At 37.9% G+C, this 20,254-nt stretch overlaps 1 protein-coding gene across 1 annotated transcript in view; it reads right to left on the reverse strand.

Annotated features, from left to right (window-relative positions):
* The window catches only part of Gabrg3 (gamma-aminobutyric acid type A receptor subunit gamma 3), a 624,026-nt gene that overhangs the window by 300,522 nt on the left and 303,250 nt on the right, over window positions 1-20,254 (reverse strand).

The raw sequence follows: 20,254 nt of genomic DNA on the forward strand, positions 1-20,254 counted from the left end.
TCATTAGGGCAGATTTCTCCATTTGGAAACTACTATTTTCCCATGTATATGTTCTGCTGTTTAGATGTAAAGTTTTCTGCAGTCTCAGTACGCAGGAGGTTGTGTAAAAGATGAGGGCCATAGGAACTTTCATCTTGAAGAATATTTGTACATCTTACATGAGATTCTCCTCTAAGATTTGCCTCTTCTCCATACTTCTTTATTCACTGAATTTTAAGCCCTGAGGGCCAACACAAAGAATGAAAATCTGCAAGCTCAGGAGGTAGGAGGTGGGGGACCCTCCAGAATGTACCAGGGACCTGGGAGGTCAGAGACTCTCAGGACTCAAAAGGACCTTAGATAAAATGCCTTATAGTAGAGAGAGGGAACTAGTAGAACCCATATCCAGCAGAAAGGCAGGGCATCAAGTGGGGGATGGGCTTGCCATCCCATAGTCAAAAACTCTGACCCAGAATTGTTCCTGTCTGAAAGAACTAAAGACACAAAAATGGAGAAGAACTGGAGGAAAAGGAGGTCCAGAATCAGGCACAAAGTGGGATCCAGCTCAAGGGGAAGTCCCAAGGCCAGACACCATTACTGAGGCTAGGGAGTACTAGCAAAAATAGGCATATCATGACTGCCCTCCGAAAGACCAAACAAGCAGCTGAAAGAGTCAGATGCAGGTATTTACACCCAACTAATAGACAAAAGTTGCTGGCCCCTGTGGTTGAATTAAGGAAAAACTGAAAAGCAGGGAGAGGAAGAGGATGACCCTGTAGGAGAACCAGCAATCTCAACTAACCTGAGACCCCAAGACGTCTCAGACACTAGACCACCAAACAGGCAGCATACACCAGCTGATATGAGGCACCCATCACATATACAGCAGAAGACTGTTGGGTCTGGATTCAGTAAGAAAAGATGCACCTAACCCTCAAGAGACTGGAGGCCCCAGGAAGAGCAGAGGTCTGGTGGGGTGGAGAGGGGGTTGGGAACATCCTCGTGGATAAGTGGGGGATGAGGTATGGGATGTGGAACAATCAGAGTGTGGATTGGGAGAGTGATAAAATCTGGAGAATAAAAAATGATTAAATAATATAAAAAGATGCTTATTTCACATGCAAAGGTATAATTCAAAATCCTTTATTATTTTGTGGCTCTTTCATTTGCCTCTGACACTATTCATCAATAGTTTTGTATAGCTCTACAAGCATTCCAGGCTCTTATACTTAGTTTCACCTTAAGGATCAGTATAAAGGCCTGGCTAATTTCACAGGAATCTGACACAATAACTTCTAAGTATCCAGGTGCTAGGTCAGAATATTGCCTCTGGAGTGGCACTTCCCCAAACATGGTACTTAAAGAACAAAGAAACACAAGTATGCAGCATTTAAGGGCATGACCACACTTGTAATTTTTTTAATCTAATAGTTTGGTTCAGTGTTGTACTCACTAAGAATTTAACATTTTAACTCATTTTACTAACTGGCTTAACTTCTTCTCCAAATATGTATATTTTCACTCTTCCAACATCTGCTTCCCACCCATTTGAATATTTAAATCTAGTGAACTTAAATGTGATGTCAAAATCAATAAATCGTAACTCCATTGAATATAACATTGTCAAATGCAGCTCAAAGATCATGTAGATTTACTGTTTCCTTTGTCTTCGATGGCACGGAATGTCTGAACTGACACTGAAATTCATCTACCCATTGGTTATACTGTTAGTGGTTTTCATTTGTTTATCTATTTCATATTTAACAAGGAGATTTGGTACAATAATATTAAAGATAAGGTGATGTGAACTCAATGACAGAATATCCTACTTAAAAAAAATAAAGAAAATAAAATCAATGTGCATAGATTCAAAGATGTGCTAGATTACAACAGCTATATAATTTTAGACTCAGAAATGAAATAGCAATGGTAGAATGAGCAAGGGGAAATTGAGAAATGTTGTAAAATACCAGAAAAATTAAATTTTAAAAAATTAAGCTGTTTTGGAAGGCCTTTCTAGCTATATAGGACTCAACCTAATGAAAGGCACAAATGAGCATGGACCTGTTACCTCAGCCCTTCAGGGTACACTAATAATGGGAAACCATAGAACCCAAGAGTTTAGAGGCCAGTTTGGAACACAGTGAGACAAATTTTCTATGAAATTAATAGCTAAATTATTTAAAATATAATCATAAATAAAGATATCTTGAACACAGTGTACATAAAAATTTCTGAAAAGAAGCCATATCTGGTTATGAATAAAGAACTTCTGCAGAGAATAACTGACTGACTGGAATTTCAGTACTGTGGAGAGATTAGAATTTTGTAAGTCCAGATGTTAATATCCTCATTTTGGACTAGTTTTAGCTTTCTGGAACAGCTATTCTGTGACAGGTGAGAGGTTCCTCCATTTTATATTCTTGCTGAGGTCAGGTTTTATTACTATGTGAATTTTTTTGACATGAAGTCCCATGGAAATTGGAACTCTGTTCTAGAAACCTGACATCAAGGGATCTTAGCTAACTTATTTAGCTTCTGTTAAGCTGTCTGCTTCTGGAGAAACTTCTTTTCCAGTTAACATCTTATCTTAGCTTCTGTTAAACTGCTTGCTTGCACAAAAACTACCCCTGCAATTGCCAAGTGAAATGAGAGGTTGTCAATTCTGTCTTTAAAAACTACAGACTCTCAAACAATAGGTGCTAAACTTGGATCCTGAATGACTGAGAGTAATCTCAGCTACCTGTAATAAAGATGTACAGACAGGGCTGTGTAGCCCTGAGTGTTCCTTGAAATCATAGAGATTTGTCTGTCTCTCCTTCTAAAATGGTGGGATAAAAGTCATGTACCACCACTACTTGGTGGTTAACAAGATTTTTAATTGACTATAGATTTTTGTCTGAGTGGTCTTCTTTGATGGGCTCCCCACAAAATTCCTAGCCCCTTGCTGTATCATAATTAACATCTTTAACAATACATAAATGCCTTTTAGAATCTATTGAAAAAGTAGGCAACTAGCTTACACTGATCTAAGAGCTAAGAACGCCACCAGATAGAATCTTGAGGTCATAAGAAAGTTTTCCCCAACAAAAATATTAATAAGAGGAAATATCGAAACAAAGTTTTGAACAGAGAAGGAAAGGCCATCCACAGACTGCCCCACCTGGGGATCCAGCCCATACACATACAGCCACTAAACCCAGACAATATTGCTGATGCCAAGATGTACATGCTGACAGGAGTCTGATATAGCTGTCTCCTGAGAGGTTCTGCCAGAGCATGACAAATACAGAAGTGAATGCTAGAAGCAAACCATTTAACTGAGAATGGGGTCTCCACTGGAGGAGTTAGAGAAAGGACTGAAGAAGCTGAAGGGGTTAGCAACCCCATAAGAACAACAATACCAAACAGAGCTCCCAGGGACTAAACCACCATCCAAAGAGTACAATGTGCAGACACATGGCTCCAGCTGCATATGTAGCAGAAGATGGCCTTGTTGGGAGCCAACGAGAGGAGAATCCCTTGGTTCTGTCAAGGCTGGACACTCCAGTTTAGGAGAATGTCAGGGCAGGGAGACTGGAAGGGGTGGGTGGTTGGGTGGAACATCCTCATTGGGAGGAGGGGTGATAGGATAGGGATTTTTATGGAGGAGAAACCAGGAAAGGGGATAACATTTGAAATGTAAATAAAAAATATCCAATTAAAAAAAGTTCCCCCCATTTCAAGGTCCCTGCCTCACTGATGTACCTACCAATATACTCTAAACTTGCCATGATTTATGACCTTCACTTTCTATAGTATAAAACTATAAAAAGTTTGTGAAACTGGTTCCAATAGGAAAATGGAATTTGGGCTAGCCTAAGTATGTGTTCCTGGGACATGAAAGTGGCTCCAGAGTAAATAATGTCTTAGTTCTTTTAAGATGAGATTTATGGTGTTAGTATTGACAACAGTGTGACATAACATTTGAATGCTTACAAGAATCATAGGGAACAAAAACATTAATAAATTTCTATGAATGAGTCATCAGGAATTTAAACTCCTGTTTGTCAAGAACAGAAGAATCTAGAATCCATCTACTATAAGCTGAATATTAGATAACAGAAAACTCCTTCAAAATTCCTAATTATTAAAATTTCCTAAAAATATACAGAACCAAGAGTTTATTGTTATCAAGAAAAAGAAAAAGGAAAAGGAAAGGGAAAAATTGAGGTGTTCTAAACAAAATGCCACCTATCTTACATTTCTTCTTCTAATCCTCACTAAAAGAGAAATGTTTGTGGCCAGGCAGTTGCAAAATTTTGCTTTACAAATCTTGAAATTTTAAAGATGATTCCTATCTTTTATAAGCCAAATCAAAGAACTAAGAACTCAAAGAAAAGAAGTGCAGGCCGACAGGAGCCGGATGTAGATCGCTCCTGAGAGACACAGCCAGAATACAGCAAACACAGAGGCGAATGCCCACAGCAAACCGCTGAACTGAGAATAGGACCCCCGTTGAAGGAATCAGAGAAAGAACTAGAAGAGCTTGAAGGGGCTCGAGACCCCATATGTACAACAATGCCAAGCAACCAGAGCTTCCAGGGACTAAGCCACTACCTAAAGACTATACATGGACTGACCCTGGACTCTAACCTCATAGGTAGCAATGAATATCCTAGTAAGAGCACCAGTGGAAGGGGAAGCCCTGGGTCCTGCTAAGACTGAACCCCCAGTGAACTAAATTGTTGGGGGGAGGGCGGCAATGGAGGGAGGATGGGGAGGGGAGCAGCCATAAGGAAGGGGAGGGGAGAGGGGGATGTTTGCCAGGAAACCGGGAAAGGGAATAACACTGGAAATGTATACAAGAAATACTCAAGTTAATAATAATAATAATAATAATAATAATAATAATAATAATAATAATAGAACTCAAAGAAACAGGACACTCATTTCTTTAGTGTCCTCAAACAATGGAGGTAAAGAAAGTGCCAGTAAAATTAAAATATTACAGTAATGTCTTCCTGCAGCAACTGCCACAGCTTTGTGGCTTAAACAGTACTAATTTACTACCATCTGAGCAGAAGGGAGACTCTTGAAGTGGGAACAGGAGATTGGTCAGTTCATTTCTAGGTTCTCAGTAATATTTCTGGACTCGCACCTTCACAGGCACTAATGCTGCTTCATTCAGCAGGTCTGTTCCCAAGGCCCATGCTTTCCTCCTTAAAGAGCCTCTGTGATTAGACTTAAAGGGCATGGAAAGCCCCAGTTAGCTTTCTCATTTCAATGTTATTATGGACCATAACCTGTCAGAGGTTATATTGAAGACTTGAGATACTATTTTTCTTTCACAGAAAAAGGCACAAAAATTCATAAAACTCACCAATCATTGGTGGGAGCAGATATGTCAAGAATGAGAGGTTGAGTCAACATCAGAAAAATATTATCAAGGAGAAAAGAGACAGGCTGTCCTCATTAGTTGAAAAAAAATGTTGCCTCCTTTACAATACAAGAATGATTTTAGTAATTTAAACCATAATTGCAAGTGGATGACTGAGTAACAGCTAACTCATCTCAAAATGCTCTCCAGCACATTATTCTCCACAGCAGTGCAACAGTTTTCACATTCACCAGAAAATATTCCTAGCTTTGCACATCTTTTCATGTTCATAGATTTATGACACAGGGTAATAGATATCCAAACATGACGGTTGATTTTAATGCTGAGTGAGGTAATGAGTTCTGAATATATCCAGATGGTAAGATTTTTAAGACCAAAATGTTCATTATAGTGAGAAACCTCATTGGTCTAATGTACTATTCGCTGAATACTTGTGTAGTTGTGTTGGGTTCTGGATTAATGTCCAGCACTGAAAACATAAAATATCCTATAATGTATTCATATTTGAAGGTATACTAGCAATATTTATGCGAAGTAATTCATGAAAGAAAAATATGATTGAAAGAGTTCATATTAAATTCCAAGTGGAGGTCAGAGCAGCATAAAAAGTAATTAGGAAAAAAAGCAGAATTTTCATTTTGTTATAACTCTATTTCTATATTTTAATAAAAACTTCCTAAACAAAAGTTTTTTACTTTTTAATTACTTAGTTCTACCTCTCATCAATATCACCAGCTAGAAAGTTGGGGAAAGATGATGGGGTCTCATTTGTCTGCTGATGGAATCAGAAAACAAGGCACCAGTTAAAGCCCAAACTATTCATAAAGATAATGCACATTTTACAAAACACATATTGTCGAGGACCTCTACCAACTGCAGTTACTTGGGACTACAGTTATATATAGTTGTGTCTTTAACGCTCCTCTATTTTTCCTAGACGTAAACACCGAATGTCTAGCAAATTCAACCTCCGACTTTGTTCATAAAGACTTTTTTTTTTTTTTGCTTTACACACAGGTGTAAAGTATACTGTTTGATGAATGTTAAAGAGTAGGTGGTGTTGCTTAGCAACCTTCAGAAAAGCATCGTGAGACACACCAAAATGCTGTGTGTGTGCATTGTAAGGAAAGCTAACAGTGACTTGCTCAGAGCGGCCCAAGCCCACTCTGGGGTAGGACCCACTCCTTCTCAGCATCTTTCTCTCTAGCAACCCCTCTGTTTAGGACCTGTAAATGACTCTTAATAAATCTCCAGCTCTGCTTCTAATCTGGCCCCTGAAATCCTTTTCTTCTTCCCTGGGAGTTTGTCTTCAGGCTGGTATTGGGGTGAGCTGGGGCTGCACTTCATCCTTATCACTAGAGACATTAATAACTCAATATCACTTGTAATTAGCAACTTAAAGTTTTTTTAAAAACTTTTAAAAAATAAACAGTTATAATTTATCAAATTAACATCCAAAGTTTTTGACCTTTATTGACACATAAAGATAACTTTTTCAAGCATATCTATGAGCTATATTCCTTTTTAAAAAAATCAGTTAATTTCTTCTTTCAGACGTTTATACATGTATGTAACAAATTGTAATTATTTTCACTCCACACTCTCTTACCACCACCTCACTCTATCATCCTCCTTGATAAAGATTCCCCTTCTTACATTTATGTCCTTGTTTCAGTATTTATGCTTTGTATCACAAAAAGTAGTAGTAACATCATAAACACACATGCACTCATCCCAGATAATCCCCACAAAGATAGGAAAGAGTGGTTTCTATAGTATCATGTACCTCTTGCTACATTGTGTCTCTATTGTCTGTCTCCTATGAGTGAAGACTATTCTTTTTGATTTTGAAAAGCAACTCTAAGGTGAGGGGGAGGGAGGCAACTTTTAAAACCACATGTTTATGAAGCAGTATCAAGAAGTAAAATAAAAAAAATAAGCTGTGGTAGTTTGAATTAAAATGAGGCTCACGTGTTTAAGTGATTGTTTTCTAGATGGCAGGACAGTTTGGGAAGAATTGCAGTGTTAGCCTTATTGTAGAAGGGATGCAACTTTGTCTAGATTGGAGGTTTCCAAAGACACATGCCATCCCCAGTGTGCTCTCTGACGCCTGCTGCGGTTTGCCATGCGAACACTCAGCTGCTCTTGCTGCCATGCCTTTTCTCTGCCATCATGGGGTCTAACCCTCAGGAACCATAAGCTCAGTTAAATAATTTGCTTTATCATTTGCCTTGGTCATGGTGTTTAAGCGTAGAAATAGCAGGGTAACCAATACACTTAGCTTTCATGCATTGTACTGAATAGCACGAACTCTGTATCAAGAACAGTTACTGTTTATTTTATAGGATTCCAAATATTCTTGATGCAGTGGAACACACTTTGCACTTTTTAAATGACTGCTTCTACTTATTTTGCTGATAAATAGCAATGGATGAGTATGAATGACAGCCAAAATTTTGATGACCCCTCTACACCCATCAAATAGTGATGCATTTAACACTTGACAGCTGTTAATACAATCAGTACTTTGGCTTGGGAACATATTAAGGCTAATTGATGCATCATTTCAGCAGGATGTAGATTAAAAGGTCATGAAGTCTGGTCAGCAAACCAAGACCCTGAGATGGCAGATTGCTTTGAAGGGGAAGAGAGAACAAATAAATACACTTCATAGAAAATAGCACATGTGGCTCTATGAATCAGAATATCCATCCCACATCCATGTAATTGTAACAGAACACTTGGTTTCTACATAGGGGTACTATTTGGGAATATTTAGGAGATGTAGCATTTCCTGAGCAATTTTCTTGGTTACAGTTCTAGGGCTATGAAGAAAAACTATGAACACAGCAAGTCTTATGAAAGAATTCATTTAATTGTGGCTGGCTTACAATTTTAGAGATTTATCCCATTATCATCAAGGCATGAAGCATGCGGTCACACAGGCCAATGTGGTTTGGGAAAGTAGCTGGGAGTCCTCCCTCCTGACCGACAACTTTAAGGCATCAATTTTATCCAGGGCTGCATCAAAGCATTTAGAGTTTCTTTGAAGCACAACTACTAGAGATCCTGCCCTATAAATACTGCATTTGTGCATTCAAGCCATAATTCTGCAGAGGATATCAAATCAGGATTGAAATCATAGTATCAAAGATAATGTGTTTTATCTTTTTCTTTCACAGATTGGAGCATATCAAGCTCTCTACAGGATTCTTTCCTCTGAACCATCACATTCCCTGGGTGGGGGAGGGTTCTTGGATCCAAAAGGAAAGAGTTATCCTCCATGAACCAGCAAAGAACCATCAAAAAACAAAATTAAACTTTTTTGAATATTCTCATCAATGCTAGGAGAATACAATACTATGTAATACACTGTTTTGGAACCAGACATTGATTTAGTGAACAAGTTTATGATGAGTCTGCAAAGAATTTAATTTTTTCTTAAAAACAGGATTAATCACCACAAGCAAGTTTCTCGAGTTGGCCCTAGTTAAAGAATGTATGTTTCTTCAGCCTGATGTAATTTCCTCCTGAAATTGTCACAGGCCTAGCAAAAAGTTAAATCTGACTATCAGACTGTTGAACACAATGGATCCCTTAAATATGTAAATTTCCTAGGAATCTTACATTGGGGAAAGAAAAGATACCAGTCAGAGAGGGAACATGTCTCCTAGAAAGATATTTCATACATTTCTAAGAACTTGTGAAACCACCTTACAGAATGAGACTGAAACCGAGATAATGGTGAGTCATTGATGGGCAGGACTGCACTTTGATCTCTGGGTCTCTTTAGATGTCTATATCTTTGGTCCCCTATTTAAACTTTTACTCACTTCAGGACCTAGGATATAAGACAACATACAACAAGAGCAAACAAATCAGAATTTTAAAAATGATATTAATAAAGATAAAGCACAAGGAGCACATACATCCACAGGAAACTTATAAAAATACCAAATCTGAAACCATTATATATAAGAAAAAGACAAAGAAGACAAAAAATGCCTAAACAAAGCAAAATGAGATAAATGTCTATAGAAATACCATTGAGTTCATTTTGTGTTGGCCATCTACTACTGGATATGAGGCCTACCTTTTTATGATTATGTGTGTGTGTGTGTGTGTGTGTGTGTGTGTGTGTGTGTGTGTGTGTGTACATACATACATACCCAGAGTGACTCCATTAGAGCAAGCTAATTTTTCCTTCATAAGTGGATGATGTTCTATATTAGAGATGGGAGCCTATGTTCAATTCCCTCTCTTTGCACTGGGGCTATGTTTGACTTGAATTTGTGCAGGCTCTTTGCATACTGCCACAATCTTTCTGAATTCATATTTGTATCAGTCCTGTTTTATCTGGAAAACATGGGTTCCTTGGTGTCATCAATCCCCTCTGGCTCTGACAATTTTTACACCTCCTTTTCTGCATAAATACCTTATACTTGGGGTAGGAGACTGGGTGTTTAATAGAGACATTCCATTAAGACTAACTGTTCTATTATGTCATAGTTGTGGATGCTGTATATGAGTTCCCATATACAGCTAGGTGAAGCTTTTCTGATGCTATCTAAACTAGACAATGATCTCTGGATATAGCAGAATGACATTAGGAAACATTTTATTTCTAAATTCTTTTAGTCAAACAATAATTTTTGGTTTTCCCCTTGGCTCAAGCTACTTAGTCTTGGGTTCTTGGCTAATCCAGCTTTGTCAGGCATGGGTTCATCTCATAGAATGGACCTTAAATGCAATCAGAGAGTGTTAGTTGCTCTCATAATGTTTGTGCCACTATAGTATCAACATATCATGCAACAATGGCACTGCTGTACATCACAGGGCTTGTACTGGATTGGTGGTAACTTTTTTCCTCCAATGGTGTGCATATCTTCCAGTACCATGAACATTAGTGAGAAGGGTGAAAGTTCTAGAAGTTCTGCTCAACTTCTCCATATTCAATGAGATATATAAGTGTACTTAAGCAATAGGGTCTTACCATCAGATTGTGTAGAACAATCAATAACTTTGGAAATAATTTGAGTTCTTTGAGAGTTTCCATGGGGCCTCTTTGGCCAACAACTTAACTAAATGTGATTCATTACTGTTACTAGAGTTTTCACTTGGTGATGAAAGACATCTAGTTGGGGCATTGTCTCACTGTTTATTTGGGGCATTATCTCCCTAATTATTTGGTGACTCCATTTATATTTCTTTTACATATGTATATATTTTGAGAAACTTCTACTATATTAGGTTTCCATGTGATCCTTTGAATAGCCCTTAATTTTGTCAATCTGTGTCCCCTCCCTTTTTCCTTCCCCATCCCTGTTTAAGCTCCCTGTTCAGTACCTTCACCTCTATCCATAATTATTTATTTTATTTCCCCTTATTTGGGAACTCCTTCCCTCCCCACTTTACCTAGTGTACTGGCTGGTTTTATGTGTCAACTTGACACAAGCTGAAATTATCGCAGAGAAAGGAGCCTCAGTTGAGGAAGCAAGCCAGTAATATTCCTCCATCGGCTCCTGCTTCCTGACCTACTTGAGTTCCAGTCCTGATTTCCTTTGGTGATGAGCAGCAATGTGGAAAATGTAAGCTGAATTAAACCCTTTCCTCCCTGACATGCTCCTTGGTTGTGATGTTTATGCAGGAATAAAATCCCTGACTAAGACACCTAGACTCTGTGGTTATTCAAATAGTAACATGCCTATAAAAGGCTTAAAAGCTAACATCCATGTGTGAGAGAATACATACCACATTTATCTCTTTAGACCTAAGTTACCTCACTCAGGACAATTTTTTATAGCTATATTTATTTTCCTGTGAATTTTCTATTCATTTTTTTAACTGCGGAGTAATAACCCGTTGTGTATGTGTATCACACTTTTATTACCCATTCATCTTTTGATGGGCATTTAGAATGTTTCTAATTTTTCTAGCTTATGAGTAAAGTAACAATGAACATGGATGAACAAGTGTCTCTGTATTATGCTTAAATAACTTGGAGTGTATGTACTATCTCAAGGTATATCAATCCTCAGCTTTCTGAGGAAATGCCACATTGATTTCCATAGTAGCTGTACATGTTCTCACCTCAACCAGCAGTGGACCCCTCTTCTTCTTTCCCCATATCCTTCAGTATGAGCTGCTATCATTTGTTTTACTGATCTTGGCCATGCTCACTATCGTAAAATGAAAGCTCAAATTTGTATTGATTTGAATTTCCTTGACAAATAAGGATGCTATTTCCTTGATGTTTGGTGGTTTTTGTTGTTGTTGTTTTGTTTTGTTGTTTGTTTTTTAGTTTTTATACATTTTAGATGTTAATCCTCCATCAGTTACATAATTAGTAAAAATAGTTTCCCGTTCTGTACCCTGTCACTTCATCAAGATGATGGTATCTTTTGCCATACAGAGACTTTTTGACACCACTTTAAATGGAAAGAGAAAGCAAAGCATTTGCATTTTTGTTTGTCTCTTTAATTGGCAGACTGAGGACAAGTGAACAGACTTGACTGAAGGCACAGGCTGTGTCTTATAATTTCTAAAACAGAATATCTGTATGTCTGATGTGTGATACCTTGACTCATTGCCATCCCCTTCTACCCTAAAGTTTTTCTATTTCTCACCTTCTTTCAACTTAGCCAATGTTAGATCTCAGTCAGTAAGGAAGAGTAAAATGCTCCTTTTTATTTGGGTAAGAAAGAGCTCCCATTGTAGTCATCTGAGTTTGTTCTTTATCTTTTAGTGACTACACCTTGCTGAGACACCTACATCCGAATGGCGGTCTGTAGATTGGTAACCCTAATCTAATGCTTAACAGACTCTATAAGGACACTGCAAAGAAGCCAAGGGAAAGGGGAGAGCAGCTCTGAGGTCAGGCACTAATACTTTCAGGGAAATATGAGAAAGAAGAATTAATCACAGAGAAAAGCAGAGTAAGCAAGATTGTTGCACTGACCACACCGTGACTGGATTTTACTTGCTAAGGTGCGTTCTGTAACCTATTACTTGATGTGAGTTTGCATATTTATTAGTGGTAATTTGGGAACTTCCGTACTGATACACTAAAGCTTGCCAGACTCAAACTATGATGTTTCATGTCCATTTTCTCAAACACTGAAAATAAAAACTGCTATAGTTTGAATATAAAATGTTCTCCACAGGCTTGTGTTTTATGGTGTCTCAGTTAGTGGTTTTTAGGGATTGTAGAATACATGAGACTAGGCTAGATAAAATGGCTTTGGAGCCGGTCTTGGAAGGTATACCCCCCTGTGGTTCTACCTAGAGACCTGTAACTAACAGATGAAAACCTCTAGAATCTTTTATCTTAGCAGACCACTATTTTCCACAAACCCAGAAGTTAAGAATATTATAAAATAACATTGGAGGCCTAGAGAAAAATACCCCTTCCCCATCTTTCTTGGTGTATTTGCTACTCTGATATACCTAGCAGTATATTTTAAACTTACCTTCGTTTATGACTTCCTTTATTTTATCACCATAAAATACAATGAAACTGCTTCCATGTTGGATCCTGAAATTTGGGGAAACCAAAATGTGTTCCTGTACCATGGTCACTCAAACTTGGCTCTAGAAGGAACTAATTCCCTTTGAGATAAGCACTGGCTTGTTTTTGTATTGTTTTGTTTTTGAACCAACACTATTTGAAAGCATTTATACTTGATGCTACTAGTTGTTTCAAAGATATAATTTCAATATGCACTGACTAAGGACAAACAGAAATCTTCTGCCACTGTCACCCCATACACATAACAGACTTTCTTTCATTTCCATTACTAGTCCAATACCAGTGTGAAGGAGCAGTTTTCTGTATCATTGTATGATGATATAAAAACATTAATGCTTACCAAAAAGAGAAATCGAACACACAAAGTGTCATGCCTAGAGAAATAACGTGGTCTAGATTTTAATACTATCAACCAGGTTGAACCATCACAGAAAATGTGCCTGGAAGAGTGATTATCTCTTTTGCCTAAGTACAAGAAAACAGTTGTGTGTGTGAAAGGTCTATGTTCCATCCAAAATTTTAGGAAATCCTTGCTGAGTCTGTGAAAGTCAAATTCAAAATTCAGTTTATCTACACTTCTACCTCATATGTAGAGACAGGGAAAGTTTCACGTTCTGTGATTTCCAATGACTACTTATTCTTTTTTTCTTCTTCTTTATTAACTTGGGTATTTCTTATTTTCATTTCGACTGTTATTCCCTTTCCTGGTCTCCAGGCCAACATCCTCCTAACCCCTCCCCCCTTCTCTGTGGGTGTTCCCCTCCCCATCCTCCCCCCATTACTGCCCTCCCCCCAACAATCACGTTCACTGGGGTTTCAGTCTTGGCAGGACCAAGGGCTTCCCCTTCCACTGGTGATCTTACTAGGATATTCATTGCTACCTATGAGGTCAGAGTCCAGGGTCAGTCCATGTATAGTCTTTAGGTAGTGTCTTAGTCCCTGGAAGCTCTGGTTGGTTGGCATTGTTGTTCATATGGGGTCTCGAGCCCCTTCAAGTTCTTTCAGTCCTTTCTCTGATTCCTTCAACAGGGGTCCCGTTCTCAGTTCAGTGGTTTGCTGATGGCATTCGCCTATGTATTTGCTGTATTCTGGCTGTGTCTCTCAGGAGAGATCTACATCCGGCTCCTATCAGCCTGCACTTCTTTGCTTCATCCATCTTATCTGGTTTGGTGGCTGTATATGTATGGGCCACATGTGGGGCAGGCTCTGAATGTGTGTTCCTTCTGTCTCTGTTTTAATCTTTGCCTCCCTATTCCATTCCCAGGGTATTCTTGTTCCCCTTTTAAAGGAGTGAACCATTTGCATTTTGGTCATCCCTCTTGAGTTTCATGTGTTCTGTGCATCTAGGGTAATTCGAACATTTGGGCTAATATCCACTTATCAATGAGTGCATACCATGTGTATTTTTCTGTGATTGGGTTACCTCACTCAGGATGATAGCTTCCAGTTCCATCCATTTGCCTATGAATTTTATAAAGTCATTGTTTTTGATAGCTGAGTAATATTCCATTGTGTAGATGTACCACATTTTCTGTATCCATTCCTCTGTTGAAGGGCATCTGGGTTCTTTCCAGCTTCTGGCTATTATAAATAAGGCTGTGATGAACATAGTGGAGCACGTGTCTTTTTTATATGTTGGGGCATCTTTTGGGCATATGCCTAAGAGAGGTATAGCTGTATCCTTAGGCAGTTCAATGTCCAATTTTCTGAGGAACCTCCAAACTGATTTCCAGAATGATTTTACCAATCTGCAATCCCACCAACAATGGAGGAGTGTTCCTCTTTCTCCGCATCCTCGCCAGCATCTGCTATGACTACTTATTCTTAATGGGTTATTTCTAAGATAGTAAGATATTAAACTAATGTATTATATTTATTAAACAATTATCCTAACCACACCACAGTTCAAACACTACAGCTGTTGAAAAAATAAGGGTCATGTTCAGCATCTGAACAGTCTCAGAAACACTTGAAACACAGTTCACAAACGGCATAATGAATGCAGCAACAGACCGAAGTAGGAATGCCTTCAGAAGTAAGGCAGACTGTTGGATTCAATTTACTTTCTGCAGGTGAGAACCCACGTGCCTCGTGCAAGCAATATTCACATATGCATCTTTTTTATCAGACAAGAGGAAGATTCTATGTTTTGAAGCAGAATGAGAATGAGTCAAGGCAAAAAGGATAATGAAGAAGTGAAAGAGATTAGCATATAGTAGTTAATGTGTAGAAATAATGTCAAGATGAGCATCACTTCCTATACCTAAACTCAAATTAAAACAAAACAGACAAAGTACCTTAAGATACTTCTTAGCACAATCGTAATAGCTATCATCAAAAAGACAAACAATGGGAGCTCGAGAGATGGCTCAGTGGTAAGAAAACTTTATTAGACAAGCATGAAGGCTTGAATTCAACTCTCCTGAACCCACATACATAAGGTAGACATGCTGCCCATTGCTCCAATTAGTGCCAGTATTTACAGTGGTGATGGAGACAGGTAAGTCTCAGGAGCTTGCTGAACCATCAGCCTAGCTAAAAGGGAAAGCTTCGGATTTAGTGAGACAGGGTCTCAAGAAAATAAAAACACCAAGGAGAATATATAATGTGTTCATCTAGCTTCTCTGTGTGAATAATTTTCATGCCCACCTCATCTATACCACAACTTGGCATACACAAAGGAAATGAACAACAACAATATATGTTAGACGGGAGATGAGGAAAAATAAAACACTATTCACTTCTAGGAAGTAAGTAAAGCCACTAAAACTAAAACAAGTATTACAAAATACAGCTATACCCTTTTGAGTATATACTCATGGGACTATCAGTATATTAATCATTATATGATACAGATTATTGTGGCACTACTCATAAAAATCAAGTTATTGTCAGCCTTAATGCTCATCAAGAGATATGAAGAAAATGCTGTGTTTATACACAACAGTGACTTGTTCAGCTATGAAGAACTAGATACTGACATCTGCATGAAAATGGACAAAACTGAAAATCACCGTGCTAATCAAAAAAGTCAAAGTAATAAAGAAAAATATTAAATAGTACATGCTTTATTTCACATGTAGATATTACATATGAATATATACTTATATTCAAATATATTTATTTAAATGTGTGTACACATCACAAGCCGTTAAGAAAAGGCTATGGCAAGTAAATTTTTTGCAGATGGCCCACTATTTTTGCATGGCTGCAATGGGTGCATTCTGAGGTGCAAGGTCCTCAGAGACTTCATCCAAGGATTGCTTCTTGCTGTTGAGATGCCTTTTCTGCCACTATTACATAGCCTAATGATTCCTGGGCATTAGCCCACCCTCAGGCATAATCTTTATGAAAATATGCTTTCATGTAGGAATGCTGTGTATAATAATTCCTGATCATCATTTTATAGATTTCCTAAATTGATACAAGTAATATCAAACCCCTTATAGAATAAATATTTCAAGTAGAACTTTGTAAACCTTGATGAGTCATGGACTAATTGCACTAGGAAAACAAAACTTGCTTAGAATAAATTTACAATCAAGGAAAACATTCCTTCTAGGTTAGGAATAAGGCCACTATCTGATAACATAAAATTGGAATTGGAAATTTATTATGGGTGTAAGAACAGAAAATAAATGATGGACTCATTTATCTATACAAGACTTCAAAATAATAAGGCACAGGCAGATGATTTTTCTCTTAACAAAATTGTGCTAACTAATGACATAAAAATTGCTTTAAACTTATAATGAACTTATGGAGCTAGAAAAAGTTAATGAATGTTTAGTCAAGTACTAGTCTTAACGGAAAGACAAGCAGACAATTCTGCTATAACTCCTTAAGCCTTATTGTACTATGACATGAACTATTGCCTTAAACTTACTATGAACTTATGAAATACAAAAATGCTTTAAAAAACCATTTGACCAATTATCTTGAGAAGGTATGAAAAACTAAGAACAACAATGAAGTGATGGTGTAGTCCTTTTCTTCTTCATCCAGAATGCATGTGTCTCTGTGTGTGCCTGAGATTCTTCCTTTCTTTTCTCTCTGACTCATGAAGAGCTAAGGAACTCAGAGCCTCTCACTTGGCCAGCAAGAGGTCCTTAAGTTAAAGAGAAAAGAAACCAAGTAACTAAGTTTCTTTCCCCCTGCTTCTATGAACAAGAGTTAACTGCCAGAAGCTATCAGTTCTGGCACCTGAATAGCAAGAAAGTTAAATCACCAAGTCATTAACTTTTGGCCCAAATCATCAACACCATACTTCTCCAGAGACATGAATACCAGGGTGGGACCCAGGCATGTACATATATGATTTGAAGGAAGTTAGGAGATTGTTTGGAAAGAGGATGGGAACCAGCAGAAAGCAGAGACAAAATAAGACAAAGGGAGAAAATATAGTCAAGGACATGAAAAACATATATGTAAAGTGTCATAATGAAACTAATTTTTCACAATGAATATAAGTCTATCAAAATAGAAATAGTTTTCCTTACTTTTTAGTTTCCATGATGACTTATCTTAACAAAAAGTGATTTCTTAGAGGAAGGGTTTACTTTGGCTTGCAGTTTAAGGGTATAATCCACCACAGTGGGGAGTCTTGGCTCCAGGAGCTTGAATACTCTGTGATGCTAGATCTTCTCAAATTGACAGTTAATACTAACCATCACAGACAAAGATAAAAAGACTGTATGTCAGCTTGTTCTGTAGCTACATTGTCTCCTGTCAGAATATCAACAACCCCCCAATTAGTGAATGCCATGACATTTGCTTCTGTGTTTACTTCTCCTATTTGTTTATAGGCCAGAGAGAGAATTCAGGGCCAGGTACTCAACCACTGAGCCACATAGCCATACACACTTCAGTTCTTTGGTGAATGTTTCTGATAATTCCAAATATAATGCAGAATTTTATTTATATATGCATGTATATATGAATGCATTTATTTATTTATTTATTTATTTATTTATTTATTTATTTATTTATTTATTTATTTGAATGTGTTTTATCTGTATGTATGCCTTTGTGCCACATGCATGTTTGGTACGGTAAAAGGCTGAAAGAGGTTTATAGGATGCCCTGGGACTGGAATTATAGACAGTTGTGAACTGTCACGTAGGTTCTAGACATCAAATCTCAGTAAAGGTAGTCAGTGCTCTTACTCACTGAATATCCCTCCAGATCTTTGAATTTTAGAATTTTAAAGAAAATGTTCAATTCTCTATGACACTATTTTTGTCAGGAAATTGCAATTGCATTTTTCTCATGTAATAGTGAGGTCAAGTGAAGTTAAATGAGATTTTCAATTATTAGTTGCAGATAATTAGTACTATGACAAGGTGGCTTCATCAGGCAAAAAACAAAGTGTCTCCACACACTCACACCTGAGAGCTCATCCGAGGATGCATAAGGAAAATTAGAACTGAAGTCACTACTTTGGAAACAGTGTACCCCAGAAAACTGTAGCCACTTAAAGGCCTTAAACTTTCAGACTGGGCTGCTTTGCTGGTTATTTGCCATGACCAGATCCTCAAGGCAACGGCATCAGGACACTTGTAAGGGGGAAATCAAAGGGTAGAACAAAAGGCACAGCACTAGTATTATTATTGTCTAATTTCTATCTCAACAACTTGATGTCAACTAACAAGTTGATGTCTCAACTAAAGGGGGATGGAAAATGCATGATTTCCATAATCACTTGTGGTTTTTTTTTTTCCTTGAGCAGTATCTCCTCTACCGAGATTTGGTTTTCACAATTGTGGACTGTAGCAAAGGAGAGGAAGTACCAGTCTGAACATCACAAGTCAAATGATCTAGTCTGTAGGACAGTAATGAGTTATATTCTGTCTCCATGGCAACTCTAGTCAAACCCTGATTGTCCTCACTGGGAGAATTCTCAGGCATTTTCAATTTTGCACAGTCTCTTCTAGCTGTTTCCCTGTGCCTGTGCTCTCCTAGAATCGAAAAAGGAGAGGGCAGGCTCTTTCCTTTGGCTCCATGAAGTTTCTCTCTCTGTCTCTCTTTCTCTCTTTCTCTCTATCTCTCTCTGTCTCTGTCTCTCTCTGTCTCTCTGTCTGTCTCTGTCTCTGTCTCTGTCTCCCCCCTTGTGTGTGTATGTGTGTGTGTGTGTGTGCGTGCATTTGTGAGTGTGTGTGTGTGTTATGAAGTTATTTCCTTTGAATTGAAACATTCTCTTCTGAAAGGAGGAGGAAGGCTTATTAGACTCAGGAACCAGTCAACTCTTACATATCAAAAAAGAAAAAGTAAGGAGACACATAGGGCCCCTCCCCATTTTCTGGCCTGGGAAGCTGCAGGTCATACTGAAATGGCCATGAATCACCACCTGTGCTGCAGGGGGCCTTTGAGTAATGTAGCTGCCTGTGAGTTGACCACACTCCTGTAAGTAGCCTCAGGAAACTCGTTGCTTTGCCAAAGTGGATTTTAGTATACCTTTTACTTTGTTATTCACTCGATATCTGTGATGAATGGACATTTATGCAGTACTGGCTAAGAAAAGTCTCACATCACTCTGAAAGGGAGAAGGAAATAGGAAGGGAAGGAATAAGGAACAAGAAAATGATAAAGAGAAATAGAGGCACAGACTGTTCTACAGTCTATTGAATAGAACATTCATTCACTATTTATCACTTTGTAGTTGACAAATCTGAACATACTTTCAATTTTTCTATGCAGTGACCTCACAGCTTTGTGAACTAAGGTTTCCAGAAAGAAGCCATCCTCTGAACCTTCTACAGAGGCTGTCTGACTAATCAGAAGTTCAATGATTGTCGAGAGGTTGGGATGCAGCAGGTCCATAGACTTATCACAATTTAAATTCTCTCTTGCTGACTTTAGCTTCCTTAATGTACAAAATCCATCCTTGCCTACCTCAGTGTTTGACCTAAAACCCTCCTGACTTTCACATATAATCTTTGGGAAGTATTAATTAGACCACAACTTTCAGTAAAAGCCCAAACTAAGAAGGTCATCAGACAGTATCTGCGGCCTGAAGCAAAGGTTTTTCTATTTCAATGTCTCTGGCCTAGCTAAGACTTCTTTAAAACTATTCTGACTGACATTTCATTTGTGCTGCTACTTTATAAATTTCCGGACATTGTTATCATGGTGGGATGTAGAATTTACAAATGTGAATTTATGTTCCTTGCCCAGTCTTTCAGATTTGGCAGCAAAATAGACTTGCTCTTATTCCTTCTTCCTTCGGAAGCAGGAGGGATATAAGGTTTGTTTTCTTGCTTGTTCTGTGTGTATTATTAGATCAAAGTATTGACAAATATTTTTGAAAGTTTTAAATTGTATCAGACTTTTCAACTATTTTTATTTTCTGTGTTTACCCGTGAGACATT

The sequence above is a fragment of the Rattus norvegicus genome, chromosome 1, assembly GCF_021556685.1.
Source record: "Rattus norvegicus strain SHRSP/BbbUtx chromosome 1, alternate assembly SHRSP_T2T, whole genome shotgun sequence".
In the NCBI taxonomy this organism is placed as follows: domain Eukaryota; kingdom Metazoa; phylum Chordata; class Mammalia; order Rodentia; family Muridae; genus Rattus; species Rattus norvegicus.